At 42.9% G+C, this 17,898-nt stretch overlaps 1 pseudogene; it reads left to right on the top strand.

The window, feature by feature from the left end:
* The first annotated feature begins 1,390 nt into the window (after positions 1 to 1,390).
* Positions 1,391 to 4,075, top strand: LOC123124968 (uncharacterized; annotated as a pseudogene).
* Positions 4,076 to 17,898: the final 13,823 nt, after the last annotated feature.

Below are 17,898 nucleotides of genomic sequence, written 5' to 3'. Positions count from 1 at the left end.
GCCACAAACGGGCCTACTTTAACCACGGGCTGAATTTGCCGCACAAGCGGAACAGGCCAGTAACGGACCGTAAGTAACCGAATGCTGCAAATCAGCCAAAGAATAAATGGGTCTTTAGAAGGCCGAAAGATAACATGGGCTGGAAATAGCCCAATGGAATAATGGCCCGTTAATGGGTATAAAGCGATATACTGTTCATTATGGGCCAGGTTCACCACAGGCCATTAATGGGCCAAGAGTTATAAAGGGCCTCATATGGGCCGAAAGACGTCATGGGCCATACATGGGCCGAAAGTAACAACGGGTTGGAATCATATTGGATGGCCCAAATGATGCTACTAGGCCTAATTCGGATAGGCCATAATGGGCCGGGAGTTAGCGGGCTGTAAATTGGCTATATGCAAACAAACCGTTAACAGGCTTTTAGTGGGTCAGGCCATTATCTTTTGACCAAGTCAAACGGGTCGGCCTTTTGACCTGAATGGGCCACTGTTGGGCCAAGCCACGTGTTGACATATCATAGGCGCGTCCCGTCCATTCGCTGGATGACATCTGTCCCAACGCTGAGCCGACACGTGGATCCGTCGGCGTATGAGAATTTTACACGTGGAAAATCCCCATTGGTCCGGGCTGTTAACGGGTTATCGGATCCAAACCGGAACCCGATAGCTTAACGGTGACCCGTTACAGTGGATGCCATGTGTCGGTTACCCTTGACGAAAGCACTTCCATGACGCACCATTTATCGTCATGGAAATGGACACTTCCGTGATGATAATTTTGGTATTTTCATGGAACACTTCTAAGACAGCACAGGTATGACTATCTTGATTCTGTCATAAAATCATCATGGATGTACATCCAGGACAGAAAATGTGACCTACTGTGACAAACACGTATCATCATGGAAGTGTATTTTTTTGGTAGTGATATGATCAAGCAAACATTCATTATATGTAAATCGAGTCCAGACTTAAAGTAACATTGACACAACAACTGCTTTTCCATATAGAAAATATAGATAGTCAAACATCCATTCTTAATTTGGATGTAAATCAAGTCCAATATTAATGAATATTGATGTATAAATGGATCTATATCCATATAAAAACATAGGTATGGATCAATCATTAATTGGATGTAAACCAAGTCCATAGTTAATGAATATTAATTGAAAATTTGATTTTTATCCATATTCAAGAAAGAATGGTGCACTAGATGACTACTGATTAAATGTTGAGTGAATCATCAGTATGATGCAATTGAAGCATTCCAAATATAGAATGGGGTTTAACTCTATATAAGGTGTGTTCTCCAAACAACATACAAGTACATAAGGAATCACATAGTTACGTGTGTTTCATTAGAAGGAACACAATTCACAATACTAATGGGAGGTGATTATATCGTGATATTGGTCTTACTATGCTTTTTGTTCAATCCTTGCTACCCTACCTTGGTTGAATCAATAGATGCTGATGGCAATCTACAGATGAATGAGAAGGTAAAAATATTTTACTTTTAGCTTTGAACACATGCCAATCTTTGCCAGTTAGTTTATGTGTTCATCCCATTCTTGCATCTACTTGACCGCTTAATATTCATTATTACTAATTTTTTTACTTATTTAGAACTATAGCTTATGTTCCCAACTAAAATTTAGGACACCATAGGTGAAAAAATTACTTATATCTTTCAGAGACTTTGTACACCAATTATATATGCTAACTAGACATGAACTTACATTTCCATTTGCAGCACACCACTCTTTTAAGACCTAAACCATTACGCTTTCCAGAGCTAATTTCACGGATGAAGGCAGCAGCATTATTTCTCATGTACTCTCTCTCTCCCTCCCCTCCCTCTCTTAGATTTATCTCTACGTTTTCATGTGTTAGATTTGGAATGTTTGTTCATTTCTGGGTGAACATTCACCATAAAAATATATCACAATGTATGCTAAAACGACATGTGATATATATAAAAGGAAAATTCAAGGTATTTTTTGGCCTAACCATGACTTATTCAAATCATAAGAAAAATAGTAGAAATCCACATTCACTTATTATCCACCTCAATCATATATTTGCAAGCTAAATCATGCATCACCACAAAAGGTCTAACTGCGTAGGAATGACATCAAACATTGAGAAGCAAACTAGAAACGAGGCTGAAAAAATAAATATAAATTAGCTCCAAATGAGCATGAAAAAAAATCCACACTATAAATGTGTGGTAGGAAAACCTCGTACCACGGCCAATAAGGCACACCATCACTTGTTTATTATGTTCTGATCTATAGTTGTTCTGGTTCTTCACTAATTTGAAGTATACTTTTGTATCACTAGTATGCAATGTGGCACACCGAGCCAGGACAATTCTATGGCCTTCGAGCTGAAATGAGTATATGGGCTTCACCAAATCAAGAAACCTCTCAAGAATCTGGAGCATTCTTACATATTTATTGTCAAGATGGAGGACACTACAAATTAATTCAAGTTGAATTCCACATACAAACATATCACTGATCCTAGTAAACACAAATGCTTTTGAGTAAATTACTATTTCATAATTTGGTTTTGCTTGCAGATTTCCCCCTCTTTGTACAATAACAGAGATATTCGCTTCTTTACATATTGGACTGTAAGTGTAACAAATGTCATTTTAATAAGTTGTATATTATTGTTATCCACATATTATTTTCTGGTATTTTGTAGTAGTTAGAGGCATTACTGGACTAAGTATAAGTCTCTTTACATAAACAGTAATATATGTTTCATTTTTATTTCTTAGAAGGACTTGAAATCCAAGGGGTGCTACAACTCACAATGCGCGGGATATGTACCTGCAAGTGGAGTGGAGCTGGTGCCTGGACAAGCCATTGCTCCTCCATCAGTTTATGGCATACAAGATCACTACATCAGGCTTAGCATCAACAAGGTACAACATTCATCCTAGTCTAAAGATTACTATGTCTATATAAGCTTATATATTTTCTACTATATCTATGATAAGTAGACAATACCCGCATCTTTTCGTATGAACCTTTGTTGAATGCAATGCATAAATAGATATTGTAAGAATAGCTATAAAAAGAGAGAGAAAATGGCTTGTAGTTAATAGAGTTCCTTTTTCTAGCAGAAATGTGAAAAATGGACTACATAGGTATTCTCTGAGCGTCCAACACATATAAATTCATGATAAACCAAAAATTAATGCAAAAATTGTAAGTTACGAGGACATGAATGACGTGTTGATGTGGCAAGGATCCATGGATAGAAAAAGTGAAAAACTAGCATTGTGAAAAATATAACTTATAACTAACATGCATGACTTGTTGATGTGGCATGGTTGCATGGATAGAAATTAAAGTAGTACAAACAATTGAACTTATAGCTAACATGAATGACTTGCTAATGTGGCTTGGCTACATGAATAGGAATATTAGTTAGTGGATTGCAACTATTTAAAATGGAGGGTTAAAAATAATAAAGAGGTATTTTATGAATATGAAATTAGTTATGCCTAAATTCACATGGTTACTATTTAATACGCTATGGCATTTCATTATGTAAGTATGAAACATTGAACCATATAGGAATTGTACACCACCCAAGATTGTTCAAAATTAAAAAGTGTTTATAATCTTCTTGTGCATGAAATTTATTGTTCACAAATGTTATCAAACCCTCATTAACTACAGGATCCAAATTCTGGAGATTGGGTGGTGCACCGTCATGATTTAGAAAAACCATCATTCTTGGGACATTTTCCAAAGGAGCTTTGCCTTGGAACAAAACGTATACAAGCATTGACCAAATTTGTGAATTACTTAAAGAATGCACATGGTCCTCCAATGGGTAGTGGACACTTCCCTGATTATGATGAGAAGAAATCTACCTACTTCAACCACATTAAGAAGTACAACTCCAAGGGTCAAGCTTTTGACCCCTTTTCGACTAAGGTGGCCAAGTTAGTTGATAGGCCAGATTGTTATGATGCAAATGATTTATTTCTTGAATTTAAGAAGGGTTATACATTCAATTATGGTGGACCAAGTGGTTGTATTGGTTGACAACAAAAGTTGTATTTCCATTTGTATTGAATAAATAAAAATGTGTTACTTCATGGTCAAATATTAACCTTTATTCTATTTATTTTTGCCAAACTCTAGCTTCATATTGATAGTTATTATCATGACCATGTCTAGTTTATATTGTTGGTTTTCACCTCCCACTCAAGCCATTCCCAACATGACACTTGCGGCAGGTGCCTGGTGACCATAATAAGTCAAATTATAAAAGGCTCAGTGCAGCAAAGACCATAGGAATGGACCTCTCTGGGCCCAAATACGCACTAGGGAACCTAGGTAGAACACCACCGACTAATGGGTATTATTAGTATGAAGTATTAGGAATCCATGTGGGATACGTGGAAGCATCAACATGTTGAACACCAATTCGGTGCAAGCTCCTACCCTCGCATGACAAACATACAAACATGGAGATTTCCATATGGGGGCTATATAAGGCCTATGGGGGATTGTGGGTAGGGCTATGCACTTTGGAGCTATGATACATTGGAGACGTATCAATAATTTTGTATGTTTAATGCTTATTATCTATAATTTATGCAACTGTCGGTACCGTGATGGCTGGGTTCATGCCATATCCAGTGTCCTCCTTCCTTCCTTCGCCCGAGCGCACTTGTCGGCAAGATCAAAGAGCTCGGCAACGATGCGCACCTTGCGAGTGTTGAGCTTCTCCCTGATCTTCGGCTGACGAACATTCGCATGGAACGTAGTGATGGCCCTAGTTAGGTCAATATCGGGGATGTTGTGCTGCACTTGGCTGAAGTGTTGTATGTACTTGTGCAATGGTTCCCCCGACTTCTACACAAGGAGGTGCAGATTGTTGGGCATCCTTGGTCGCTTGAACCCTCCTTGGAAGGCGCCCATGAATTGCTTGCATAGATCATCCCATGATGAAATGGAATTCTCTGGAAGATTCATGAGCCATGAGCGAATGATGGGCTTGAGCGCCATGGGAAACCAGTTTACAAGTGCTCGCTTCCTGCCGCCAGCACCCACAATAGCGACGGTGTAGATGCTAAGGAACTCAACAGGGTTGGTCTCCCATCATACTGAACAGAAAGACCTGGACGTAACTGCCTCGCCCACTTGATGCAGTGTAACTCCAGGGTGAACGCGGCACAACCTGCCCCCACAAGGCAAGTCGTCCACGTCCTCATCGGAGCATTCTACATCTTTAAGGTTCACAAGCGCGTCAGACTGTCGACGAGTTTCTCGGCTTCTGTCGATGCAGGTGCGCGCACCTTGGCCTTGGCGATCCCTGATAGTCTGACGCTGATCTTGTGATGCCTCGGGATATGTTGGTAGATTGCGAGCTACAAGTCCTTCCCGGAACGGGAAGCGTTGTGTGCTCCTACTAGTGTTCTACCAAGTGTCCAACCTTTTTCTCTGGAAAAGGTCAGCTCTCTTTTCTACCGCTCCAAAAGATGTCTCTCTCTACAGCCTGGTCCTCCTTTTATATCTCAACGGATAACAAAACGGCTTTGATGCTAAGGAACTAGCCTGGGTCCAACCAGGTAGGTGAGCGTATTAAATGCTTGGGTGAAGTGTCGATGCCTTCTGTCTTCCGAGAATGAATGCCTGTCTTGCCACTACCGACCATGGTGACCCCTGCGTGGGGCGTGACATGTCTTGGTACAGGTGTGCGCCATGCAGTGGCATGGGTGAATGATTCACCCCATGCGTCTTGTCCAACCCCTGGCCCGCCTGCTGACCTGCCGCATGACTCATAGGCCCTGCGAGCACAGATCAACCGCACCATGATGATAACCCGCAAGTGTAGGGGATCGCAATAGTTTTCGAGGGTAGAGTATGAAGGAAATATGCCCTAGAGGCAATAATAAAGTTGTTACTTATATTTCCTTATATCATGATAAATTTTTATTATTCATGCTAGAATTGTATTAACCGGAAACTTAGTACATGTGTGAATACATAGACAAACAGAGTGTCCCTAGTATGCCTATACTTGACTAGCTCGTTAATCAAAGATGGTTAAGTTTCCTAGCCATAGACATAAGTTTTCATTTGATGAACGGGATCACATCATTAGAGAATGATGTGATGGACAAGACCCATCCGTTAGCTTAGCACTATGATCGTTTAGTTTATTGCTATTGCTTTCTTCATGACTTATACATGTTCCTATGACTCTGAGATTATGCAACTCCCGAATACCGGAGGAACACTTAGTGTGCTATCAAACGTCACAATGTAACTGGGTGATTATAAAGATGCTCTACAGGTGTCTCCGATGGTGTTTGTTGAGTTGGCATAGATCGAGATTAGGATTTGTCACTCCGTGTTTCGGAGAGGTATCTCTGGGCCCTCTCGGTAATGCACATCACTATAAGCCTTGCAAGCAATATGACTAATGAGTTAGTTGCGGGATGATGCATTACGGAACGAGTAAAGAGACTTGCTAGTAACGAGATTTAACTAGGTATGATGATACCGATGATCGAATCTCGGGCAAGTAGCATACCGATGACAAAGGGAACAACGTATGTTGTTATGCGGTTTGACCGATAAAGATCTTCGTAGAATATGTTGGAGCCAATATGAGCATCCAGGTTCCGCTATTGGTTATTGACCGGAGATGTGTCTAGGTCATGTCTACATAGTTCTCGAACCCGTAGAGTCCGCATGTTAACGTTCGATGACGATTTGTATTATGAGTTATGTGATTTGATGTACCAAAGGTTGTTCGGAGTCCCGGATGAGATCACGGACATGACGAGGAGTCTCGAAATTGTTGAGACATAAAGATTGATATATTGGAAGGTTACATTCGGACACCGGAATGGTTCGGGTCGTTTCGGATAAGTTTCGGAGTACCGGGGGTTACCGTGTTGATAAAACGCTTCCACTTTCGGTCTACGAGGGTACGTGGACACACTCTCCCCACTCGTTGCTATGCTTCTCCTAGATAGATCTTGCGTGATCGTAGGAAATTTTTTGAAATTACTGCATTCCCCAACAGTGGCATCCGAGCCAGGTCTATGCGTAGATGTTATATGCACGAGTAGAACACAAAGATTTGTGGGCGATAATAGTCATACTTTGATTCGGCAGTATTGTTGGATGAAGCGGCCCAGACCGACATTACATGACCGCGTTCATGAGACTGGTTCTACTGACGTGCTTCGCACACAGGTGGCTAGTGGGTGTCTTTTTCTCCAGCTTTAGTTGAATCGAGTGTTGCTACGCCCGATCCTTGTTGAAGGTTAAAACATCACACTTGATGAAAAATCGTTGTGGTTTTGATGCGTAAGTAAGAACGGTTCTTGCTAAGCCCGTAGCATCCACGTAAAACCTGCAACAACAAAGTAGAGGACGTCTAACTTGTTTTTGCAGGGCTTGCTCTGATGTGATATGGTCAAGGCGTGATGATATATAAATTGATGTATGAGATGATCATGTTTTGTAAAAGTTATCGGCAACTGGCAGGAGCCTTATGGTTGTCACTTTATTGTATGAAATGCAATTGCCATGTAATTGCTTTACTTTATCACTAAGCGGTAGCGATAGTCGTGGAAGCAATAGTTGGCGAGACGACAACAATGCTACGATGAAGATCAAGGTGTCAAGCCGGTGACGATGGTGATCATAACGGTGCTTTGGAGATGGAGATCAAAGGCACAAGATGATGATGGCCATATCATATCACTTATAATGATGTGATGTTTATCCATTATGCATCTTATTTTGCTTAGTACGGCAGTCGCATTATAAGATGATCTCTCACTAAATTTCAAGGTACAAGTGTTCTCCCTGAGTATGCACCGTTGGTACAGTTCGTCGTGTCGAGACACCACGTGATGATCGAGTGTGGTAAGCTCTACGTTCACATACAACGGGTGCAAGCCAGTTTTGCACACGCAGAATACTCGAGTTAAACTTGACGAGCCTAGCATATGCAGATATGGCCTCGGAACACTGAGACCGAAAGGTCGAGCGTGAATCATATAGTAGATATGATCAACATAGTGATGTTCACCATTGAAAACTACTCCATCTCACGTGATGATCGGACATGGTTTAGTTGATTTGGATCACGTGATCACTTAGATGATTAGAGGGATGTCTATCTAAGTGGGAGTTTAAGTAATATGATTAATTGAACTTTAATTTATCATGAACTTAGTACCTAATAGTATTTTGCATGTCTATGTTGTTGTAGATCAATGGCCCGTGCTACTGTTCCTTTGAATTTTAATGTGTTCCTAGAGAAAGCTAAGCTGAAAGATGATGGTAGCAACTACACGGACTGGGTTCGTACCTTGAGGATTATCCTCATTGCTGCATAGAAGAATTACGTCCTGGAAGCACCGCTAGGTGCAAGACCCGCTGCAGGAGCAACACCGGACGTTGTGAACGCCTGGCAGAGCAAATCTGATGACTACTCGATAGTTCAGTGTGCCATGCTTTACGGCTTAGAACTGGGACTTCAATGACGTTTTGAACGTCATGGAGCCTATGAGATGTTCCAGGAGTTGAAGTTAATATTTCAAGCAAATGCCCGGATTGAGAGATATGAAGTCTCCAATAAGTTCTATAGCTGCAAGATGGAGGAGAATAGTTATGTCAGTGAACATATACTCATAATGTCTGGGTACCACAACCACTTGACTCAACTGGGAGTTAATCTTGCTGATGATAGTGTCATTGACAGAGTTCTTCGATCACTGCCACCAAGCTACAAAAGCTTCGTGATGAACTATAATATGCAAGGGATGAACAAGACTATTCCCGAGCTCTTCCCGATGCTAAAGGCTGCAGAGGTAGAAATCAAGAAGGAGCATCAAGTGTTGATGGTCAACAAGACCACTAGTTTCAAGAAAAAGGGTAAAGGGAAGAAAGGGAACTTCAAGAAGAACGGCAAGCAAGTTCCTGCTCAAGTGAAGAAGCCCAAGTCTGGACCTAAGCCTGAGACTGAGTGCTTCTACTGCAAAGGGACTGGTCACTGGAAGCAGAACTGTCCCAAGTATTTGGAGGATAAGAAGGATGGCAAAGTGAAAGGTATATTTGATATACATGTTATTGATGTATACCTTACTAATGCTCGCAGTAGTGCCTCGGTATTTGATACTGGTTCTGTTGCTCATATTTCCAACTCGAAATAGGGACTACGGATTAAGCGAAGATTGGCTAAGGACGAGGTGACGATGCGCGTGGGAAATGGTTCCAAAGTCAATGTGATCGCCGTCAGCACGCTACCTCTACATCTACCTTCGGGATTAGTTTTAGACCTGAATAATTGTTATTTGGTGCCAGCGTTAAGCATGAACATTATATCTGGATCTTGTTTGATGCGAGACGGCTATTCATTTAAATCAGAGAATAATGGTTGTTCTATTTATATGAGTAATATCTTTTATGATCATGCACCCTCGATGAGTGGTCTATTTTTGTTGAATCTCGATAGTAGTGATACACATATTCATAGTATTGAAGCCAAAAGATATAAGTTTAATAATGATAGTGCAACTTATTTGTGGCACTGCCATTTGGGTCATATTGGTGTAAAGCGCATGAAGAAACTCCATGCTGATGGGCTTTTGGAATCACTTGATTATGAATCACTTGATGCTTGCGAACCATGCCTCATGGGCAAAATGACTAAAACTCCGTTCTCCGGAACTATGGAGCGAGCAACAGACTTGTTGGAAATAATACATACTGATGTATACGGTCCGATGAGTGTTGAGGCTCGCAGCGGGTATCGTTATTTTCTGACCTTCACAGATGATTTGAGCAGATATGGGTACATCTACTTGATGAAACATAAGTCTAAAACATTTGAAAAGTTCAAAGAATTTCAGAGTGAAGTGGAAAATCATCATAACAAGAAAATAAAGTTTCTATGATCTGATCGTGGAGGTGAATATTTGAGTTATGAGTTTGGTCTTCATTTGAAACAATGTGGAATAGTTTCACAACTCACGCCACCTGGAACACCACAGCGTAATGGTGTGTCAGAACGTCGTAACCGCACTTTATTAGATATGGTGCGATCTATGACGTCTCTTACTGATTTACCGCTATCGTTTTGGGGTTATGCTTTAGAGACGGCTGCATTCACGTTAAATAGGGCACCATCTAAACCCGTTGAGACGATACCTTATGAACTGTGGTTTGGCAAGAAACCCAAGTTGTTGTTTCTTAACGTTTGGGGCTGCGATGCTTATGTGAAAAAGCTTCAACGTGATAAGCTCGAACCCAAATCGGAGAAATGTGTCTTCATAGGATACCCAAAGGAGACTATTAGGTACTGAAGGGAATATGCCCTAGAGGCAATAATAAAGTTTTTATTTACATTTCCTTATATCATGATAAATGTTTATTATTCATGCTAGAATTGTATTAACCGGAAACTTAGTGCATGTGTGAATACATAGACAAAACAGAGTGTCCCTAGTATGCCACTACTTGACTAGCTCGTTAATCAAAGATGGTTATGTTTCCTGACCATAGACATGTATTGTCATTTGATGGACGGGGTCACATCATTAGAGAATGATGTGATGGACAAGACCCATCCGTTAGCTTAGCATTATGATTGTCGAGTTTTATTGCTATTGCTTTCTTCATGACTTATACATGCTCCTCTGACTATGAGATTATGCAACTCCCGAATACCGGAGGAACACCTTGTGTGCTATCAAATGTCACAACCTAACTGGGTGATTACAAAGATGCTCTACAGGTGTCTCCGAAGGTGTTTGTTGGGTTGGCATAGATCGAGATTAGGATTTGTCACTCCGTGTATCGGAGAGGTATCTCTGGGCCATCTCGGTAATGCACATCACTATAAGCCTTGCAAACAATGTGACTAATGAGTTAGTTGCAGGATGATGCATTAGGGAACGAGTAAAGAGACTTTCCGGTAATGAGATTGAACTAGGTATGGTGATACCGACGATCGAATCTCGGGCAAGTAACATACCGACGACAAAGGGAACAACGTATGTTGTTATGCGGTTTGACCGATAAAGATCTTCGTAGAATTTGTAGGAGCCAATATGAGCATCCAGGTTCCGCTATTGGTTATTGACCGGAGATGAGTCTTGGTCATGTCTACATAGTTCTTGAACCCGTAGGGTCCGCACGCTTAACGTTCGATGACGATTTGTATTATGAGTTTATGTGATTTCATGACCGAAGGTTGTTTGGAGTCCCGAATGAGATCACAGACGTGACGAGGAGTCTCGAAATGGTCGAGAGGTAAAGATTCATATATTGGAAGGATATATTCGGACATCGGAAAGGTTCCGAGTGATTCGGTTATTTTCGGAGTACCGGGGAGTTACGGGGATTCGCCGGGAGAAGTAATGGGCCTTATTGGGCTTTAGTGGAGAGAGGGAGACGGGCCAAGAGGTGGCGCCCCCCCCCCCCTGCCCAAACCGAATTGGACAAGGGGTGGGGGCGCGGCCCCCTTTCCTTCTCCCTCTCCCTCTCTTTCCTTCTCTCCTACTCCGAATAGGAAAGGGAATTCTACTAGGACTTGGGAGTCCTAGTAGGACTCCCTATGCTTGGCGCGCCCGCTAGGCCGGCCGCCTCCTCCCTCCCTCCTTTATATACGGGGGAGGGGAGCACCCCAAAGGCACTCAAGATTTGTCTTAGCCGTGTGCGGTGCCCCCCTCCACAGTTACACACCTCGGTCATATCGTCGAAGTGCTTAGGCGAAGCCCTGCGCCGGTAACTTCATCATCACTGTCACCACACCGTCGTGCTGACGAAACTCTCCCTCGGCCTCAACTGGATCAAGAGTTTGAGGGACGTCACCGAGCTGAACGTGTGCAGATCGCGGAGGTGTCGTGTGTTCGGTACTTGATCGGTTGGATGGGGAAGACGTTCGACTACATCAACCGCGTTACTTAACACTTCTGCTTTCGGTCTACGAGGGTACGTGGACAACACTCTCCCCTCTCGTTGTTATGCATCACCTAGATGGATCTAGCGTGTGCGTAGAATTTTTTTTGAAATTACTGCGTTCCCCAAGAGGTACACCTTCTATCACAGATCCGAAGGCAAAATATTCATTGCTAAGAATGGATCCTTTCTAGAGAAGGAGTTTCTCTCGAGAAGTGAGTGGGAGGAAAGTAGAACTTGATGAGGTAATTGTACCTGCTCCCGAATTGGAAAGTAGTTCATCACAGAAATCAGTTCCAGTGATTCCTACACCAATTAGTGAGGAAGCTAATGATAATGATCATGAAACTTCAGATCAAGTTACTACCGAACCTCGTAGGTCAACCATAGTAAGATTCGCACCAGAGTGGTACGGTAATCTTATTCTGGAGGTCATGTTACTTGGCTATGACGAACCTACAAACTATGAGGAAGCGATGATGAGCCCAGATTCCGCGAAATGGCTTGAGGCCATGAAATCTGAGATGGGATCCATGTATGAGAACAAAGTCTGGACTTTGGTAGACTTGCTCGATGATCGGCAAGCCATAGAGAATAAATGGATCTTCAAGAAGAAGACTGACGCTAACGGTAATGTTACTGTTTACAAAGCTCGACTTGTTGCGAAAGGTTTTCGACAAGTTCAAGGAGTTGACTACGATGAGACTTTCACATCCGTAGCGATGCTTAAGTCTGTCCGAATCATGTTAGCACTTGCCGCATTTTATGATTATGAAATTTGGCAAATAGATGTCGAAACTGCATTCCTGAATGGATTTCTGGAAGAAGAGTTGTATATGATGCAACCAGAAGGTTTTATCAATCCAAAGGATGCTAACAAAGTGTGCAAGCTCCAGCGATCCATTTATGGACTGGTGCAAGCCTCTTGGAGTTGGAATAAACGTTTTGATAGTGTGATCAAAGCATATGGTTTTATACAGAATTTTGGAGAAGCATGTATTTACAAGAAAGTGAGTGGGAGCTCTGTAGCATTTCTAATCTTATATGTGGATGACATATTGTTGATTGGAAATGATATAGAATTTCTGGATAGCATAAAGGGATACTTGAATAAGAGTTTTTCTATGTAAGACCTCGGTGAAGCTGCTTACATATTGGGCATCAAGATCTATACTTGAATTATCGTCATAGAAGTGTCATAAGTATGACAGGAAAAAAATTTGTTCGGCCCGAAATGTCACGGATGTGTCTTTTTTTGTAGTGTACCTTGATAAAGTTTTGAAGAAGTTCAAAATGGATCAAGCAAAGAAAGGGTTCTTGCCTGTGTTACAAGGTGTGAACTTGAGTCAGACTCAATGCCCGACCACAGAAGATAGAGAGAAAATGAAATTCATTCCTATGCTTCAGCTATAGGTTCTATCATGTATGCAATCTTGTGTACCAGACCTGATGTGTGCCTTGCTATTAGTATAGCAGGGAGGTACCAAAGTAATCCAGGAATGGATTACTGGACAGCGGTCAAGAACATCCTGAAATACCTGAAGAGGACTAAGGATTTGTTTCTCGTTTATGGAGGTGACAAAGAGCTTGTCGTAAATGGTTACGTCGATGCAAGCTTTGACACTCATCCGGATGACTCTAAGTCACAAACCGGATACGTGTTTATATTGAATGGTGGAGCTATCAGTTGGTGCAGTTCTAAGCAAAGCATCGTGGCGGGATCTACGTGTGAAGCGGAGTACGTAGCTGCTTCGGAAGCAGCAAATGAAGGAGTCTGGATGAAGGAGTCCATATCCGATCTAGGTGTCATACCTAGTGCATCGGGTCCAATGAAAATCTTTTGTGACAATACTGGAGCAATAGCCTTGGCGAAGGAATCCAGATTTCATAAGAGAACCAAGCACATCAAGAGACGCTTCAATTCCATCCGTCATCAAGTGTTGGAAGGGGACATAGAGATTTGCAAGATACATACGGATCTGAATGTTGCAGACCCGTTGACTAAGCCTCTCTCACGAGCAAAACATGATCAGCACCAAGACTCCATGGGTGTTAGAATCATTACTGTGTAATCTAGATTATTGACTCTAGTGCAAGTGGGAGACTGAAGGAAATATGCCCTAGAGGCAATAATAAAGTTGTTATTTATATTTCCTTATATCATGATAAATGTTTACTATTCATGCTAGAATTGTATTAACCGGAAACTTAGTACATGTGTGAATACATAGACAAACAGAGTGTCCCTAGTATGCCTCTACTTGACTAGCTCGTTAATCAAAGATGGTTAAGTTTCCTAGCCATAGACATGAGTTGTCATTTGATGAACGGGATCACATCATTAGGGAATGATGTGATGGACAAGACCCATCCATTAGCTTAGCACTATGATCATTTAGTTTATTGCTATTGCTTTCTTCATGACTTATACATGTTCCTATGACTATGAGATTATGCAACTCCCGAATACCGGAGGAACACTTAGTGTGCTATCAAACATCACAACGTAACTGGGTGATTATAAAGATGATCTACAGGTGTCTCCGATGGTGTTTGTTGAGTTGGCATAGATCGAGATTAGGATTTGTCACTCCGTGTTTCGAAAAGGTATCTCTGGGCCCTCTCGGTAATGCACATCACTATAAGCCTTCCAAGCAATATGACTAATGAGTTAGTTGCGGGATGATGCATTACGGAACGAGTAAAGAGACTTGCCAGTAACAAGGTTGAACTAGGTATGATGATACCGACGATAGAATCTCGAGCAAGTAACATACCGATGACAAAGGGAACAACGTATGTTGTTATGCGGTTTGACCGATAAAGATCTTCGTAGAGTATGTAGGAGCCAATATGAGCATCCAGGTTCCGCTATTGGTTATTGACCGGAGATGTGTCTCGGTCATGTCTACATAGTTCTCGAACCCGTAGGGTCCGCACACTTAACGTTCGATGACGATTTGTATTATGATTTATGTGATTTGATGTACCGAAGGTTGCTAGGAGTCCCGGATGAGATCACGGACATGACAAGGAGTCTCGAAATGCTCGAGACATAAAGATTGATATATTGGAAGGTTACATGCGGACACCGGAATGGTTCGGGTCGTTTCTGATAAGTTTCGGAGTACCGGGGGTTACCGGAACCCCCCCCCCCCCGGATGTTATTGGACCTCATGGACCTAGTGGTGGAAGACAGGAGGCAGGCCAAGGTGTGGCGCCCCCCCCCCCTAGCCCAAACCGAATTGGACTAGGGCTAGGGGGCCGGGTCCCCTTTCCTTCTCTTCTCCCTCTCCTTCCCCCCTTCTCCTTGTGGAAGTAGGAAGGGGGGCCGAATCCTACTTGGAGTAGGACTCCCCCCTTGGGCGCGCCTCCTCCTGGCCGGCCTCCTCCTCCCTCCCCCCTTTATATATGTGGGAGGGGCACCCCAAAGAGACATCAAAGTTTCTCTTAGCCGTGTGCGGTGCCCCCCTCCATGGTTACACATCTCGGTCATATCGTTGTAGTGCTTAGGCAAAGCCCTGCGCCGGTAACTTCATCATCACCGTCGCCACGCCGTCGTGCTGATGGAACTCTCCTTCGGCCTCAACTGGATCAAGAGTACGAGGGACGTCATCGAGCTGAACGTGTGTTGAACACGGAGGTGCCATACGTTCGGTGCTGAGATTGGTCGAATCGTGAAGACGTACGACTACATCAACCGCGTTGATAAAACGCTTCCGCTTTCGGTCTACGAGGGTACGTGGACACACTCTCCCCACTCGTTGCTATGCTTCTCCTAGATAGATCTTGCGTGATCGTAGGAAATTTTTTGAAATTACTGCGTTCCCCAACAGAGTATTCAACCCAAATTTATAGATTCGATGCAAGGGGAGCCAAAGAATATTTGCAAGTATTAGCAGCTGAGTTGTCAATTCAACCACACCTGGAGATTAATTATCTGCAGCAATATGATCAGTAGCACAGTAGTATGATAATTTTGATAGTAGTAGTAACAGTAATAGTAACGATAACAGTGATAGCAATAGTTTTGTAGCAGTTGTGACAGCAGCAATAACAATAGTAACTTAGGTAAAGCAATATGTGAAAAATTCGTAGGCATTGGATTGATGAATTCGTTGGATGATATTCATCATATAACAGTCATAACCTAGGGCGATACAAAACTAGCTCCAGTTCATAAATATAATGTAGGCATGTATTCTATAATAGTCATACGTGCTTATGGAAAGAACTTGTATGACATCTTTTGTCCTACCCTCCCGTGGCAGCGGGGTCCATATGGAAACTAAGGGATATTAAGGCCTCCTTTTAATAGAGAACCGGAACAAAGCATTAACACATAGTGAATACATGAACTCCTCAAACTACGGTCATCACCGGAAAGTATCCTGAATACTGTCACTTCGGGGTTTGCGGATCATAACACGTAGCGGATGCATATAACTTGCAAGATCGGATCTAGAACATAGATATAATGGTGAAAACATAAACGGTTCAGATATGAAATCATGGCACCCGGGCCCAAAGTGACAAGCATTAAGCATGGCAAAGTCATAGCAACATCAATCTCAAAACATAATGGATACTAGGGATCAAGCCCTAAAAAAACTAACTCGATTACATGATGAATCTCATCCAACTCCCTCACCGACCAGCGAGCCTACGAAGGAATTACTCACTCCCGATGGGGAGCATCATGGAATTGGCGATGGAGAAGGGTTGGTGATGACGAAGATCGAAGATCCCCCTCTCCGGAGCTCCAAACGGACTCCAGATCTGGCCTTCAGATGAAGAACAGGAGGTGGTGGCGGCTCCATCTCGTGAAACGCGATAATTCTTTCTCCCTGGTTTTTTCTCCAAAAATAGGATTTTATAGAGTTGGAATCAGGGTCTGCGGGGCCACCAGGTGGGCACAACCCACCTGGGCGCGCCTAGAGCGGGGTGCCCTGGTGGGTTGTGCTCACCCAGGGGGCCCCCCCTCCGGTGGTTCTTGGCTCCAATATTTTTCTTTCATTCCATAAAAATTCTCCAAAAAGTTTCGTTCCATTCCGAGAACTTTTATTTCTGCACAAAAAACAACACCATGGTAGTTCTGCTGAAAACAGCGTCAGTCCGGGTTAGTTTTATTCAAATCATGCAAATTAGAGTCCAAAATAAGAGGAAAAGTAGATACGATGGAGACGTATCACATGCGTGGGTGAGGCGATAGCTTGCTGTTGAAGTCTTGCTAAGTGTGGGCTAGTTGGGGGTGCGGTGGTTGCTGCCGGGCGAGGCCATTCCTGGGTCTTGGACGACGGGGGTCATTGCCGAGTGCTTCGATCTAGCTTCCTTCTTGACTTAGGCTCGTTTGATGGGCACATAGGTCTTTTGAACAAAGATCCGCATGCCACCAACGAGCTTGTGCCTCAAACTCCCGCTGGACGCATCAACTCACAAAGTGGGATTTAATGGCGCGAGGCATACTTTCTCCTACGCCAGTATGAACCCCGGGGCGAATTAAAGATGAGTGACTACACGCGGGCACCACATGTTCAAACCCGTAGTGGCAGGACTCAAAAGATTTGATTCCTGCCCCTGACGGGATCTCAACGCCATGTGTCAAGGCCATTGATTACCTGATTTACTGATTAGCTAGTGGGCAGCGCGAGTGGGTTTGAGTCAAGCCCTTCGCCAAGCAATCTACGCATAGGACTAGGGCATGGCTCCTCGCTCGCGCCAAGATGCCCCCTCTGCCCACTGATTGGACTTGACGGGGAAAGTGGCTGGCACACGGTGGAGGTAAAAACCTACTCCTGCTTGATTGTTATTGATGATGATGATCTCGATTACAAGGGTTTTGTTTTGCTACCTAGATTTCGAGAGATTCTAACTTGTCTGTCCCTTTGGACATCCAAGGATCCCTCTTTATATAATAGTCGGGTTCCTGGAAA

Source organism: Triticum aestivum, chromosome 5D (genome assembly GCF_018294505.1).
Source record: "Triticum aestivum cultivar Chinese Spring chromosome 5D, IWGSC CS RefSeq v2.1, whole genome shotgun sequence".
Classification (NCBI taxonomy): Eukaryota; Viridiplantae; Streptophyta; class Magnoliopsida; order Poales; family Poaceae; genus Triticum; species Triticum aestivum.
The sequence above is the reverse complement of the archived record's forward strand: the minus strand, read 5'-3'. Positions and strand labels throughout refer to the sequence as shown.